Below are 13563 nucleotides of genomic sequence, written 5' to 3'. Positions count from 1 at the left end.
ATATTTTTCAAGTAACAAAGGATTTTCAGCTACTGGTATCAGAAATGAAAAACTGCTGAAAACAAATTTCTTCTCTTCAAAGTATTTAGACCACCTACTCATTTAAAAAAAGCAAGGATCTCTTAAAGAGGAAAATGGTTTGGTTTAAAACACTCAAAAAAATAAATATGGGATTGATGTTAAATCTATTTAAATACTAATTATTTTGATTTATTATTTTTAGCCATTTAACCTATTTTTTTTTTTAGAGAACTAGCCAATTTTGAAGTTAAACAATTTAAATGAAGGCTGTTAAGGGAAATTTATATCTCTAAAGGAAAAGCGGAATCATTTAAGTACTGTTACTATATTTCTGCTTATAAAAATATATAGATTGAAAAAAATGTTCTTGAATATACAGATTAGACATTTATGTTTTGTACAAAAGATGCTTTTATTATCGCAAGTAAGCAAAAATTAAATGGTGTAAAAAAAAATCGTTTCGAAACTCTCAAACCTTTGTGCGAATCTTATAATGAAAAAAACAGAGTTTTCTGTTAGAGTTTGGTTAAGCAGTGAGTTAGAGCATGGCATTCTCACAGCAAAGGTTTTGAGCAAGATGTCAACCCATCAATAATTTTGGCTGAAGAAGCAATTTTTTTTTTTTTACCAGAATTCTGATTTCCTGTGTTTGACAGTTAGGAAGAATAGAAGGATCTTTTCATTTCAGTCTTTTTATTTTGGTCATGGTTTTATAAATTAAAACCTCTAAGTTTTGTTGTTTGTGTTGGGGAAAACATACATATTTAAAATGTGTATGTGTGTATATATGTACACACACACACACTGCACATCTTTAAGTGTCCTAGATAAAATGTTTCATCAAGATATTTGGAAACACTGGAGTGCATCAGAGGTGGTATGATGTACTGTGTATAAACAAAACTTTTAGGTAAGAGCTAACCCAGTTCAGGAATGCGAACTCATTCCTTCATCATATATATATATATATTTTTTTTTCCTTGCTCCAGTGGTATTCCCCCCCCCCCCCAAATCTCTAGTGTATTTTCACTAATAGTGATGTCAGGTTGTTTTGGGAGCAGTTGGAAAGGAAAACAGCAAGGGAGAAGAGGACTGGATCTTTGGGGAATGACTGGGAGGGAAGGCAGTCAAGGGAACTGGTTTCTATGGGTAGCTCATGGGAGCAGCTTTGCAGTAGGAGAAAAGTCAAATCTTTTGGGAGGTTCAGGGAATAAAGGGCCAGGAATTATACATTTCAGGGTGTCATTGGATTTGAAAGAAGCAGGTAGAGCACTAGGGAAGTCCTTGAATTCTCTTCAAAAGAGACCAAAGAGGAAAAGCAGTGAGTTCTTTTTGAGAAAAGTGGAATAGAATCAGGGGAATTCTCTCAACTACATCTGATGTAGTTCTACTGGATCTCTGTTCCACTGAGGTCCCTGGTGTGAGGCATGATCTAGGTAGGTGTAGTTACAGATGGGTTGGCTGAGCAAATCTACTTGTGCATGTGAATGCCGTTCTGATTTCCTCTTCTTTTTACAAGGTCTTATCTGAGTATGGGAATGGCTGACAGTTTTATTGCATGCTATGTGGATCTTTTAAGGCGTGACCTTATCAAAATTGGCATCTAAATGCAAAGGAAAAGGCAGGACAAGCTTGTTCTAGTTGGGATTCCTGTCACCAGACCTTAGCAATGTGGAACAATGGATGCATTACCTGAATTCACTGGGTGCAAATAGAGTCCCTGCTTCCATGCATGCCCTTATCAGTGTTTTAAATAGTGACCTAGTACTATATGTACCATCTGTAAAGAGAACACCTCCTTCCCATTCTCTTTTTTTCACCTACCCTTTATGAATATTTTGGGGGAAGGCTTTTGTTTGAATAGTCAGAAAATGTGGAAAAACAAGATTACAAGGTCAGGGTGAAAGTAGTACAAGATTGGAAGAATGAAACTCTTTTTCTTCACTCAGAGAAAAATGATACTTTTGGCTCAAGGCCAGGGAAACCTAGGAGAGTTAGGATGGTGCAGACAGGACTAGCAACAAGTTTGTTAAGGAATGGTCTTAGGGAGCCTTGTCTCTGCCCTGTGGTTACTGTCATATTTCATTTTAACTCTTTGTTATTTACCTGTTGGAAGCAGTGGTAGAAAGATTACACTAAGCTTTAAAAACACAGCAAGACAAAGTTCATAAAACATTTGCAAGGTAGCCTAGGTAGACAGGTTAACTGCTTCTGTTTTAACTGTACTACTACTGAATTTTCTGAGGTTTTACAGTACCTCTAAGCATGAATAGTTAACTGGGTTCTTTTGTTTGTTTGTTTTTTTTGCTTTCCATTATATCTATATTGAGAATAATATCTGAGGTTTGTGAGCATTAAGAAAAAGGAAACAAAACACATTTTACCCAGAAAATATATACTTTTATGTATATTATGTATATTATGTATATTATGTATATGTATGTTCTCTGAATGTAGCATTTATATGCCATGGTTAACCTCAATTTTATCCAGTGTACATTTTGAAATATACCTTCCTTTTCAGCATATTCAAAGTAATTGTTAACATTTTTCCTTAAAAAATATGATTGCTATATTTTTAATTAGTTAGACTTCACAGTGAGACGGCTTGAACTTTGTGTAGTCCTATAATAGTTGTTGCTTTAACAGTTAACATCCTTAGCAAATCTATATACATCCTAAAATAGCCCACTCTTCATTTAAACCCTCTTAAAATATTATATTGCATTTTTATTTTCCCTAATTTTCCACAGTTTACAAAACAAACATTTATTGAAGATCAAATATGCAGTTTTATTGTTAGAAGACATTTCCTTTTAAGAAATGGTGATGATAATAAGAAAGGTTAAGAGATTTTCCATTAAAACAAAAGACAGGGTGGGGTCACGGTGGCTCAGCAGGCAGAGTTCTCGCCTGCCATGCTGGAGGCTCTGGTTTGATTCCTGGTGCCTGCCCATGCAAAATAAAAACAAACCAAAAAAAACATTTATATGTAGCTTATCACCTGGTACTCATTCCCTTACTCATTCATTCAATGTGCATTCGTGAAGTACCCACTAAATTTATATTAAGCCTTTCCTTTTTAGTATGTTGATTTGATAAATCAGATTATCTTTCGTAAGCATCAATAAAATATTGTTATTAGCCTTTTATGATTAAGGTGTCGGCCCCCGCTTTCTCAATTATGCTGCCAGTCCATGCTTTGGAGACAGGCAGTCCTGGATTCACACTGAAGCTTTGCCATTAGCTGTGATACACATGTATTCATGTCGGTCTGTCTGGCCTATCATCATTTATAAAAATCTGTCATCATTTACCCAAAAGAATAATTAATTACTAAGTTTACTTGTGTTAATAAATTAATATTGCTAGGTTTCAAGTGACACATCTATATAAAGAGAAGCGATAAATACTTGTGTACTAAGACTGTTGGAATTAAATTAGCTATATACTTTAAATTCGCTATAAGATTTGGAACATTATAGGAGCTCAGTTACTTATTATTATTATTTATGTTATCATTAGCATGTCCACTATAAGGATTTGAGCCTCCAATTGTTTCCTTGCCTGTATTCCATCTAACTTCTCTTATTTTTCTATTACTGGCTATCCCACAGCATTTTAGGGTAAAAAAGAACTGCTTTTAGTTCTTATTTGTCTCACTTGCTTCCATCTAGATGCCTTCAATGGATGCTGTTGTTTTGCTTAAGATCCTGTTGTATCTCAGTAAAAAATGCTATGGAAGCACTCCTTATTTTTTTTCCTTTCTCTGGTGCAGTTGGGAATGGGACAAAAAAAAGGAGTAGAATATTTGATTATTAGTTAAATCTACAGCATATTTTTCTGCAGATTCAATATAACTAAGACTCATTTCCTTTAAATTTTATATTTGGTCTTTTTAAAACTCGTTTTGCTGTATACTGTGATTTTTTGTTTTTTGTTTTTGCTTTTTTTTTTGCATCCTTCATGTTAGTGTCTGATGAAGAGTTATTGAAATCTTATGGAGTTGAATCATCACCCTTTTATAGAACTTCATATTGCTTGTATATTAGAAGCAGAAAAGAAGAGGTAGAAAAACAACCCCTATCTTGGTGAATTGGTGACATTTTTTTTTTGTATTACATTTAATGGTCATGTTCTGAGCTGCACTATGTATTTTAACTCAGTTTTGAAATTCGATCTGCAAGTTTTCTCTTTTTCTGCTTTCTCTTTATGCTTCATAAGAACGTGTTACCTCTGCTCCAGCTGGATAAAAATTGGACAAATAGATACCTTGACAACTGCCAACAGTACCATGCATTAGCTTTCCTGGATACAGAAAGTAGTCACTTATATCTGGGATTACATATCTGTCCCATCTGAAAGATCCAAGAATAAATTCCAGATTCAGTATATTGAAAATGACCACAACTTAAAAATACATATATACTGTATGTGCTTCTTTCCTGGCTTAACCAAAAAGTGAAAGATCTGTGAAGAAGATCCAGGTGTATAGCTTCGAAATCGCTTTGTTGTTTGCTTTTATGGTAACACTGTTCTTCTAAGTGCCAGTTTTGAATACTGATAGCTAGTCATGGATCAGTTATCTGAAATGACAGTTCTGTTTGTTAAGGGGGGAATGACATTATTTCCTATCCTTTAGACAGAGTTTAAATGAGAATAAAGTGATAAGAAAGAATGTTCCTTTGCACTTTAGGTGTCAGTGTACTATCACTTTAACTGCTCATTTGACTGCCACAGCTACTATCATTAGCATCTTGGACTAAACATGGAACAAACTGTCCCATCTTCCATGTATGATTGAAAACGAAGACTGATTAAATATGCTCTGATGGGAGCTGGATTATTCATTTCACAGCAGATTATGGCCTTATAACTTGGGATCTTAAAGTTATTTTCATTTGTGAAGGTTAAAAGTTTTTAGTCATTGCTTTTTAAAATAAACTATAAGTTTAATTTGGGCCTTAGGAAGGATTTTGTCCATTTTAAACTATTTTGTTTTTATAATCTCAGAAACATTTTAAGAGCAAGTAGTGTCAGTTGCTTGAAAAACCTCAGTACGAACTGAATGTCTGTATCAGAAGTCCTTTTTCCAGGGCATTCTTAAATCAGATTGGAAAGATGATACCTATTCCGTTTTAACTCTGGTGCCTTTTCTGAACTAACTTAAGATATTTTTAGTTTGACATCTGAAAGGAGAAAAATTCTTCCAGAATGGAGAAATAATGAATACTACTGGTTTAAAGTCTACCTTTTATCTTCCTTTTCCACCCCAATAACTATATGATGTTTTAAACAACCAGTGAATGCATTTTCATGGTTTCTGAAAAAGTTTTTTTTTTTTTGCTTTTTTTTTTTTAAAAAAGCACACTCAAAAGATATACATGATTTACTTACTGGTAAACCAAACTTTGTTATTATGGACACAAGAATGTTTTCTCTCCATCTCACTTAGTTTCATTGTATTATTTTTCTCTTGTTAGGGAAAGGGAATATGGAGGATTTTGCTTTATCAAAAAAAGGGCTATGCTGTGTCTTGACTGTTTACTCTCAGCTCTAATGGGGTTCAACTGTGTAGGAATTAGAATTGCTGGCATTAATGCCCAACTGATAAGAGGCTAAGTTGAACTAGTGAAACAGGAGAAAAGAAAATATATGCTAAACAATTTAGATTTTATAAGAAAAACTAAACATTTTGAGAAATTTTAAAATATTATCATTATTATTATTATTCCTATTTTGTTAGGATTGTTTTAGATATGAATAAGTAAGAAATTTGGTTGCTCTTTAACTTTATTCAGGTATCTAGCACTTTTTTCTTTAAATACTACCTGAAGTAGCAATACACTGTTATAGAGTTGCCTAGTATGCCTAAATATATTGTAGTTACATTAGCGTGAAGAATTTAATTTATTTAATGTAAACCTAGAAGGTTACTCTTATTGTTTTTCAGCTAACTTAGTGTTTAGGAAGTAATTCTATATTGCTCCATATTAAATTAGTAGTAAGTTAAAATCCAGTTGTTTGATTACCTATCGTTTTACTACCATGTGATCTATATGAAGAGGACCAATATGGTATATTGGCTGTTTTACTAATTTTACATTAATAGCTAATTTGAATTGAGATCTGTGTAATTGAGCCATCATCAATAGGAAAATGGTTTTTAGTTTTATTTATTACTAAAGAGTCTGTACCCATTATTCCTAAAATCAAGTATTGTTTAGAACAGTCCTACTCAATGTACAGTCTAGGACTGGGAAATGTTTGTTGTTTGTTACTAGTTTGTCTCCATATGAATAAACACCTACTCCATATGAGTAGGTGTTTAAAACTTTTATAGAAATTTGGCCGGCTAATATACATCTGAGGCTTGTATTTTGTATTTTTCAAGTTTTATTTTTATGGTGTTGCACATAGGTATTTTTGTCTGTAACAAGTTGGACATTTTTTTAGAAGGTCCTTCTCCAGAGATAGTTTGCGAAGCACTGCTTCAGGAGACAGGAAGAGGCATCTCTATGTTCAGTATCAATTAGCTTAGATGCTATACATTAAAATATAAGCATATCCAAAACGAAGTTATATTAATTAATCTATTGTATAGATAGCCATATCATTTTTATAAAGGAAACTAAGGTGAAAATGAAAGCCAACTGAATCTAAAAGCAACAAAGTTTTTACTCATATACCTAATAAGTATTATTTAGTAAGCATTTACAGTGTTCCAGGTACAACAGGTTAGCTTTATTTCACCTAATTCTGTCAAAGCTTAATGAGATTGGTTCTCTATCACCCTCATTTTAAAGATGTGGAACTAAAAGTCAAAGAGATCAAAAAAATGAGCCAGTGGTCACTTAGCTAAGTAACAGAGCTGACATTAAAACATGCATTTCTTTCTTCATAATATGACTATACCTCACTGTTCTTTGCATTTTTCTTTTCTTTTCAAAGAGGAGATTATAACATTTATTGGGTAAAGGACATTGTTTCATGTTTGTAGGTAAAGGCTTTTTTTAATTTTAATTAAATGAAAAAAATGCATTTTCTTTAAAATGGGTTGCTGTAATTTAATTATCTACATAAATTCTGTTATTTTTATTCTTAATTAGTTGATTTACTTTAGATAAAGGACTTTTTTAAGCTATTTTATATAAGTTGAGTTACATAATTAGTAGTAGGTTAAATTTGTAAATTGATTACATAATTAGTAGTGGCAAGTCCTCATGGGCTTATTATAAATTTGCCTCAAATGTTCCAAGTCATCATTTAACTTTTTCTTAAGATAAAGTTTCTATAATAGAGTGTAAGAACTTTTGCAGACCTTTTTATTTTGAAAATATTTTTTCCGGTTATATATATTTTTTCCGACCATTAAAAATAAAAAAATTAGTCTATTCAGGAAAGATATAGAAAAGAAAGTGAAAAGCATCCATATTCTGACCTCTCAGAGTAGCTACCATTTGCATTTCCTTATATATCTTTCCAGCCTTATTAGCATATATTTAGATTTTTACCAAAAGGAAATTTAACATGCCCACTAACTTATGATGTTTCATATTTTATGTTGATAGTTTTCCAATAAATATAGATCTACTTTATAATTATTACATGTTATATACATAATAATATATAATAATTAATTATCATAATCATCTACCATGCTTTCAAGTAAATTCTGCATCCATTTTCTGCATTTTCCCATTATAGTTTGTAGAATAGTTACCATTATCATCTCCCTGTTTTTGAATGAGACACTGAAGTTCAAACAGGTTAATTGCCCACAGTTATTTAACTACTAAGTGATGGAGCCCAAAATGTAAACTACAAAATATGTTGTACAGAAATTGTACACTTTGGAATGTGATGGGGAATTTTTAAAAGGTGTAGATATCTTTATGAAATTGGAGATTGTGGTATCTAATTTATATCACAGATATTTAGAACTTTCTTTTTTTAGTGTAGAAGGAAAGTCTTTATAGATTTTAGTCTCTATAGATTTTAATATTTTTATGTGTATTGTACTATGAAATCAGTATCTCGTTAGAGGCAGAGGAGAAAGGTTCAGGTATTTACAGACCTTCAGTGGTAAAGTGGCACAGGAAAATAAGATGAGGCTTCATCACAAATGGTGATTTTGGTTTCAGAGACTATTACTACAAATTATTGATAAATGCCAAATTTTAAGGATAACATGTTCAAGTTATAGTTGATACTGCTCATAAGGTGAATCCTTTTCCTAGAAAGCAGATGAAATATGATGTTTGAATAGGCATCCCTACTCTCCAAGTAGATATATCAGTTGCTCGACTCTCAGGAAGCATGTATATAAATATTTTGTTTTAATAAATATTACTTAAAATGTTCCCTTTTTTTCCTTCTTCAGTCTCTTCACTTACCTATTTTCCTTTTATCCTTACGAATAAGGAGGGAAGAAAGGCAGGGAGGAAGGCAGACTGGCCTTTCTCATGTAGATTCCCCAACTAAATAAACTTTCTGATCTTCATCAGTAGGCTAGCAACCTCCACTGGTGTACTAGGAGCCTTTTTTCTCCAAAATTCTATAGTTTAACTACCTTATATTTATTTGGATTTATATTTTTTTGTCTTAATTTGGTCAATCCAACTGCTGGTCATTGATGCCCATCTGTCTGATAATCTTTGGAAAGTATTTAAGGATCGAGAATGAAAAACATCAAGGGCAAGCCTTGAACAGGTGGCTAACTCATTCTCTGCTGCCCTTGAAAGCACTGGGTAATGGAGAAACAAGTGCCTACATGTGTTAGATTTTGTTAGTTGGTTGCAGCTCCAGCAAAGAGACTGAGGTCATGTCAGCACCTTGGAAGGTTGGGAAAGCTGGAACTGGAGCAGCTGAGCCAATCCCTAGACAAACTGGTTTTAACCAGGACAGAGTGAGAGTGCTTTTGCTTTGGAGACTCTGCCTATCACGTAAGGCAGTGATGTCTATTCATTTTTCTATGGAATAGATCAGTTAGTAAAACTTATTTGTCTCATATGGCAAAAGCGGAATTGCTATCTTTTAAATTAGGTTTTGAGATTTTTTGCTTTTTTTTCAGGATAAGAAGCAAAGGAAATGTTAGTTGTGCAGTTAAGGTAGTGTGATGGAAGGACCAAATTGTGGCAGAGACCGTTTGTTGGCTCTCAGCAATTTGTGCTAGACTAAATGCAGATTAGCAAATTAAATGTGATGCCTGCCTGAATAATGTCCAGATTATGTAATATCAGAAACCTAATTTTTTTTTTAATTCTAGAGTGAGGTTTTCTTATTATCCTAAAAAAGGTGACTTGGATTCTGGTCTCAGCTTCTTCATCGGTTTCCTTTATAAAATTTTTACAAGTCACTCTACACCTCTGTAACTTATTTCCTCTTAAGTAATGTATAGATCAGTTCAGTTCACAACTGTGGCTGCGTATTGGAATCATCTGGGGATGTTTAAGAAATACCAATTTAATACAGACCAATTCAGTCAGAATCTTTGGAAGTGGGGTTCAGGTATCTATAATTATTTTTGAATTTTTCCAAATAATTCTCATGTACAATGAAGGTCTAGAATTACTGGCATGGAATAATATAGCTGACCTAACTTCTAGGATTTTCTGAAGATAATTTAGATATTAACTATTTTAATCTCTTTTGTAAAAAGTACTCTGTAATTTGTACTGTCTTTTGTTTTCCAATATTGAATTGGAAAGGGTTCTTTAAGTGATCCCATACTTTGGAAGATTGCTTTCAACCATTAATAGAATGTAAAAATGTTTCAATAAAATAATTGACTTGTCAACAACTATATACATATATATGTATATACGTTGTATATACATATATATGTATACATACAACATATATACATATATATATATACACAACATATATACATATATATATATATACACACACACACAACAGCTATATATAAGAGAAGAAGAGAAGAATGGGGGGAGGAGAGTGAAGGAAATGGAAATAACATTGTTAATTAAGTTTAATTTTACTAAGTCATGTAATATCATGGGTAGGATTGATCTTAAAAGTCATCTGTTGTCACTCACCTGCACTAATTTTGTGGATATGTGAAATCAGGAATGAAACTTGGGGTTTAAAATATTTTTTGCAGGAACAAAGTAAACAAAGTAATACAACAGTCCAGAGAGAGAGATTTGGCAATATTTAATACAGATAATTATTTACTTATCTATCCATAGTTTTATTTTTATTTTATCTGTTTGGTAAGTATAGCAGAGATAGAATTTTACTTTAAATTCTTTGGATAGGACTATTCACTTATAAAATATTTTAAAATATTGTGAATCAATTTACGTTGTAAATCTGATTATTTCCAATTACTGCATAATTTTTACAACCACCATAGTTAACTTGAACATCTAAAACGATTCCCCAGTTATGTTAATTAGAACAATAAGCCATGTAATTATATGCCAAAGAATCTTATAAAGTATGCCATCAGCCTTGATTTTACTGCATATTCATTATATTATCTCTTGGTCTTAAAATGTAAAGATAATAATAGTTTCAGTGACTTTAAGTAAGTTGGCATTTTTTGTTTTTTGCTTTTTTTTTTAATCTCGGCATTTAATAGCTTTGCTAACAAGCTCATCTTTATAATGCTTTAAAAATAAGAAAAAAAGAAGAAATGTTCATTTCCATTTCCCATCAATGAAATACCCATTAAAACACTAAAATACTATATTTCACACAGGATATTAAAAAAGATTAAAATTACTGAGATTATTCTGTGTGATATAGGTTTAGTAAGATTAATGTTTTCATGCAGTACTCCTGGAAGTATAAATTGGTGCCTCATTTTGGAAGGAAATTTTATAGTATTTATCAGGAGCCTTATAATTTGCATAACATTTTACCTGATAGTGTCTCTTTTAAGACTTTAATCAAGGAATATAGACAGATTTATTCATAAATATACTCACTGAAGCATTATTATTGGAAATTATATTTTGGAAGCCATGCTTAATAAATTATGGTTATTCCATATGATGAAGTATTATGTAGAATTAAAAAATTATATTGATGAGGAGTTTCTTAATGACTTGGAAAATGCTTAGACTGTTATAGGATAAATAATATATATCATGTATATTTGTAGCTATAATTTATTTATATATATATAATCTCAACTAACCTTGAAAATAATAATATATAATTTATTTATTTATATAAATATGGTCTCAACTCTCCTTGAAGAGAAAATAAACACCAGAAAGAAGAATGCTAAAATGTTAGAAGTAGGAAGAAGTTTGTAAGTGTTGGTTTATATATCTGTATATTTTCAAATTTTTTATAATGATTTGTTGTTCTGATAATCAGAAAAAGAAAAAAAATATCAAACTCTACATGTGATTATCAGTAGCTTTATCTTGGGGGTGGGGAGGTAGGCAGACTTGATTTCTGAAAATGGAAAAGTACCTTTTTTTTTTTTTTTTGGTGCCGAAACCTGGGACCAATCCAGGAAAAGTACATTTTTAAAGCCAATTCTTTGTATTGATCTTTGGCTATTAAACTTCTGTCATATGAAATTCATATCAAGTTTAGAGTATGAGGCTCTTTTAGAGTTAGAGAAATATCCCTTTCCCCAAGTCCCCTCCCTGGTGCTTGCTATACCATCAACTGACAATCACCGGATGCAGCTCATGTGTACCAGCCTCCACCTTCCCATGGAGGTCCTCTCCAAGGCCAATGGGGATCCAGATTCCTTCAGGGAAGATTGTGCCCCCAGGGACAGTGCTGGTACCTCCAGCTGTTGCTAATGTTACTAAGTACAAATCTGGGTCCCAGAAGCTATGGTAGCACCTTGTCAAACTCTCTCCATTTTTTTTTTTTTTTTGGTGGCTACTTCAGCTTCTTTATTTTGTTATCAACTTATGTAATTTTTACATAGAAGATCACCCCTGCCTTTACTTCAAGCTCCATAATTATTATGGTAGGTTAATAGCCCCTTACTGGCTATTTACTTTTCCTCCTAGCATATTCAGTTTAGCCAGATGAATCTCCTTAAATTCATCACTCACCTAATGAAGAGATGGAAATTAGAACTCGGTTCAAACCCATTATCAACTGACCTTACCATGTCTGCTTAACCTGTTATTCCATGCCTCTCTCAGTATGAAGTCATATTGATCTTCCTATACAAGGTTCTCATTTTCCTTTTTGTATTTCTCTTTGTTCATTTTCATGCCTCTGAAATTCTGTCTTGTACCATTTCAAGTGAAACATTCCTTTAAATTCTATTTCAATTATATATCAGGCAATTTCACCTTGAAACTTTTACTAACTTCCCAGATTATAATGTTCGCCTCTTTTTAGAATCCATATATTTGCCCTCTATATCTTACAAAGAATTACTTCAAGAATTAGAAAGTTAGATGTCATATAGTTGTTGTTTCTTCCTTACTTGAGAGTCCTTTCTGCAAAACCTCTGAGGTACAATGAAGATTTTTTTTTCCAAGACCATAAAGCTGGTGATTCTGTTGTTGCACATTTCTAATTATTTCTTCAGCCACTTAATAAAACATTTCTTGAATGCTTACTATGTTCCAGGCACTGTGCTGGCTATGCAGTAATAAACAAAACAGACAGAACCTTGTCTTAGGCTTGCAGTCTAAGGTGGGGGGAAACATTAAAAATGTAAATACATATATAAACGTGCAATAATGATTTATGAAGGTGTTATGAAGGAAGAAGAACAGGTGTATAATGGAAAAGAGTCCCAGGGCCTCAGTTTAATATTTAGAGTAGGGAAAGATTTAAGCTGAAGAATAGGTAAGGAGGGAAATACTAAGAGTAGCATCCAGGACCCAGTGTTTGTGTGCAAAGGCTCTAAGTTAGGAGAAAGTTGATTTTTATTGATTTATTCATCAAAGAAATGAAAGAAGGCATGTAGGCCTAGTGTGTTGTGAGCAAGGTGAAGGGTGATACATTATATGTCTGGAGAGGTAGAAAGGAGCTATAGGATGTACATTTTTTTGAAGCCCAGGGGAAGAAGTTTAGATTTTTATCCTAAATGCAATGAATACCTAGGGTGTTATATAAGATTCTCCAAAAGTTCCATGCATTAGGGTAACTTTTCAGAAACCTACAACTTCCAGATGGGTCCCTGGACCAGATAAGTCCTAAAACCTAGAGGGCCCAGCCTTTCCAGAATACTAACTAGTTTTATCCCCCATCCTATATTATCAACAGCCTCTTCCAACATGAAAAAGTTAGAATGGCCATAGCCCGAATACCCCTAAAGAGTGAGAGAAAGATCAAAGGTGATGGAGTTATACAGCGAAGGCAGGATTTAACAAACGAGTATGATTGCTGAATCATTATAATGATATTTCTTATAGTCTCCAATATCTTTGAGCAGCTAGGAGTAAAGACCTAAAATTGTGGAATTGTAACCCTTGCCAAACTCTGAAAGCTGTTCTATAGCTGGTTGTTGTACTGTGCGTTGAAATTTATTGCTTTTTTTTGCATAAATGTTATTTTTCACAAAAAAAAGTGATGATA

General features: G+C 32.7%; 1 protein-coding gene across 22 annotated transcripts in view; it reads left to right on the top strand.

Moving 5' to 3' along the window:
* Positions 1-13563, top strand: part of IKZF2 (IKAROS family zinc finger 2) — a 154922-nt gene that overhangs the window by 44531 nt on the left and 96828 nt on the right. The gene's annotated exons all lie outside the window — the stretch shown is intronic.

The sequence above is a fragment of the Tamandua tetradactyla genome, chromosome 3, assembly GCF_023851605.1.
Source record: "Tamandua tetradactyla isolate mTamTet1 chromosome 3, mTamTet1.pri, whole genome shotgun sequence".
Lineage (NCBI taxonomy): Eukaryota > Metazoa > Chordata > Mammalia > Pilosa > Myrmecophagidae > Tamandua > Tamandua tetradactyla.
Note: the sequence above shows the minus strand (reverse complement) of the source record. Positions and strands in the feature narration are given on the sequence as shown.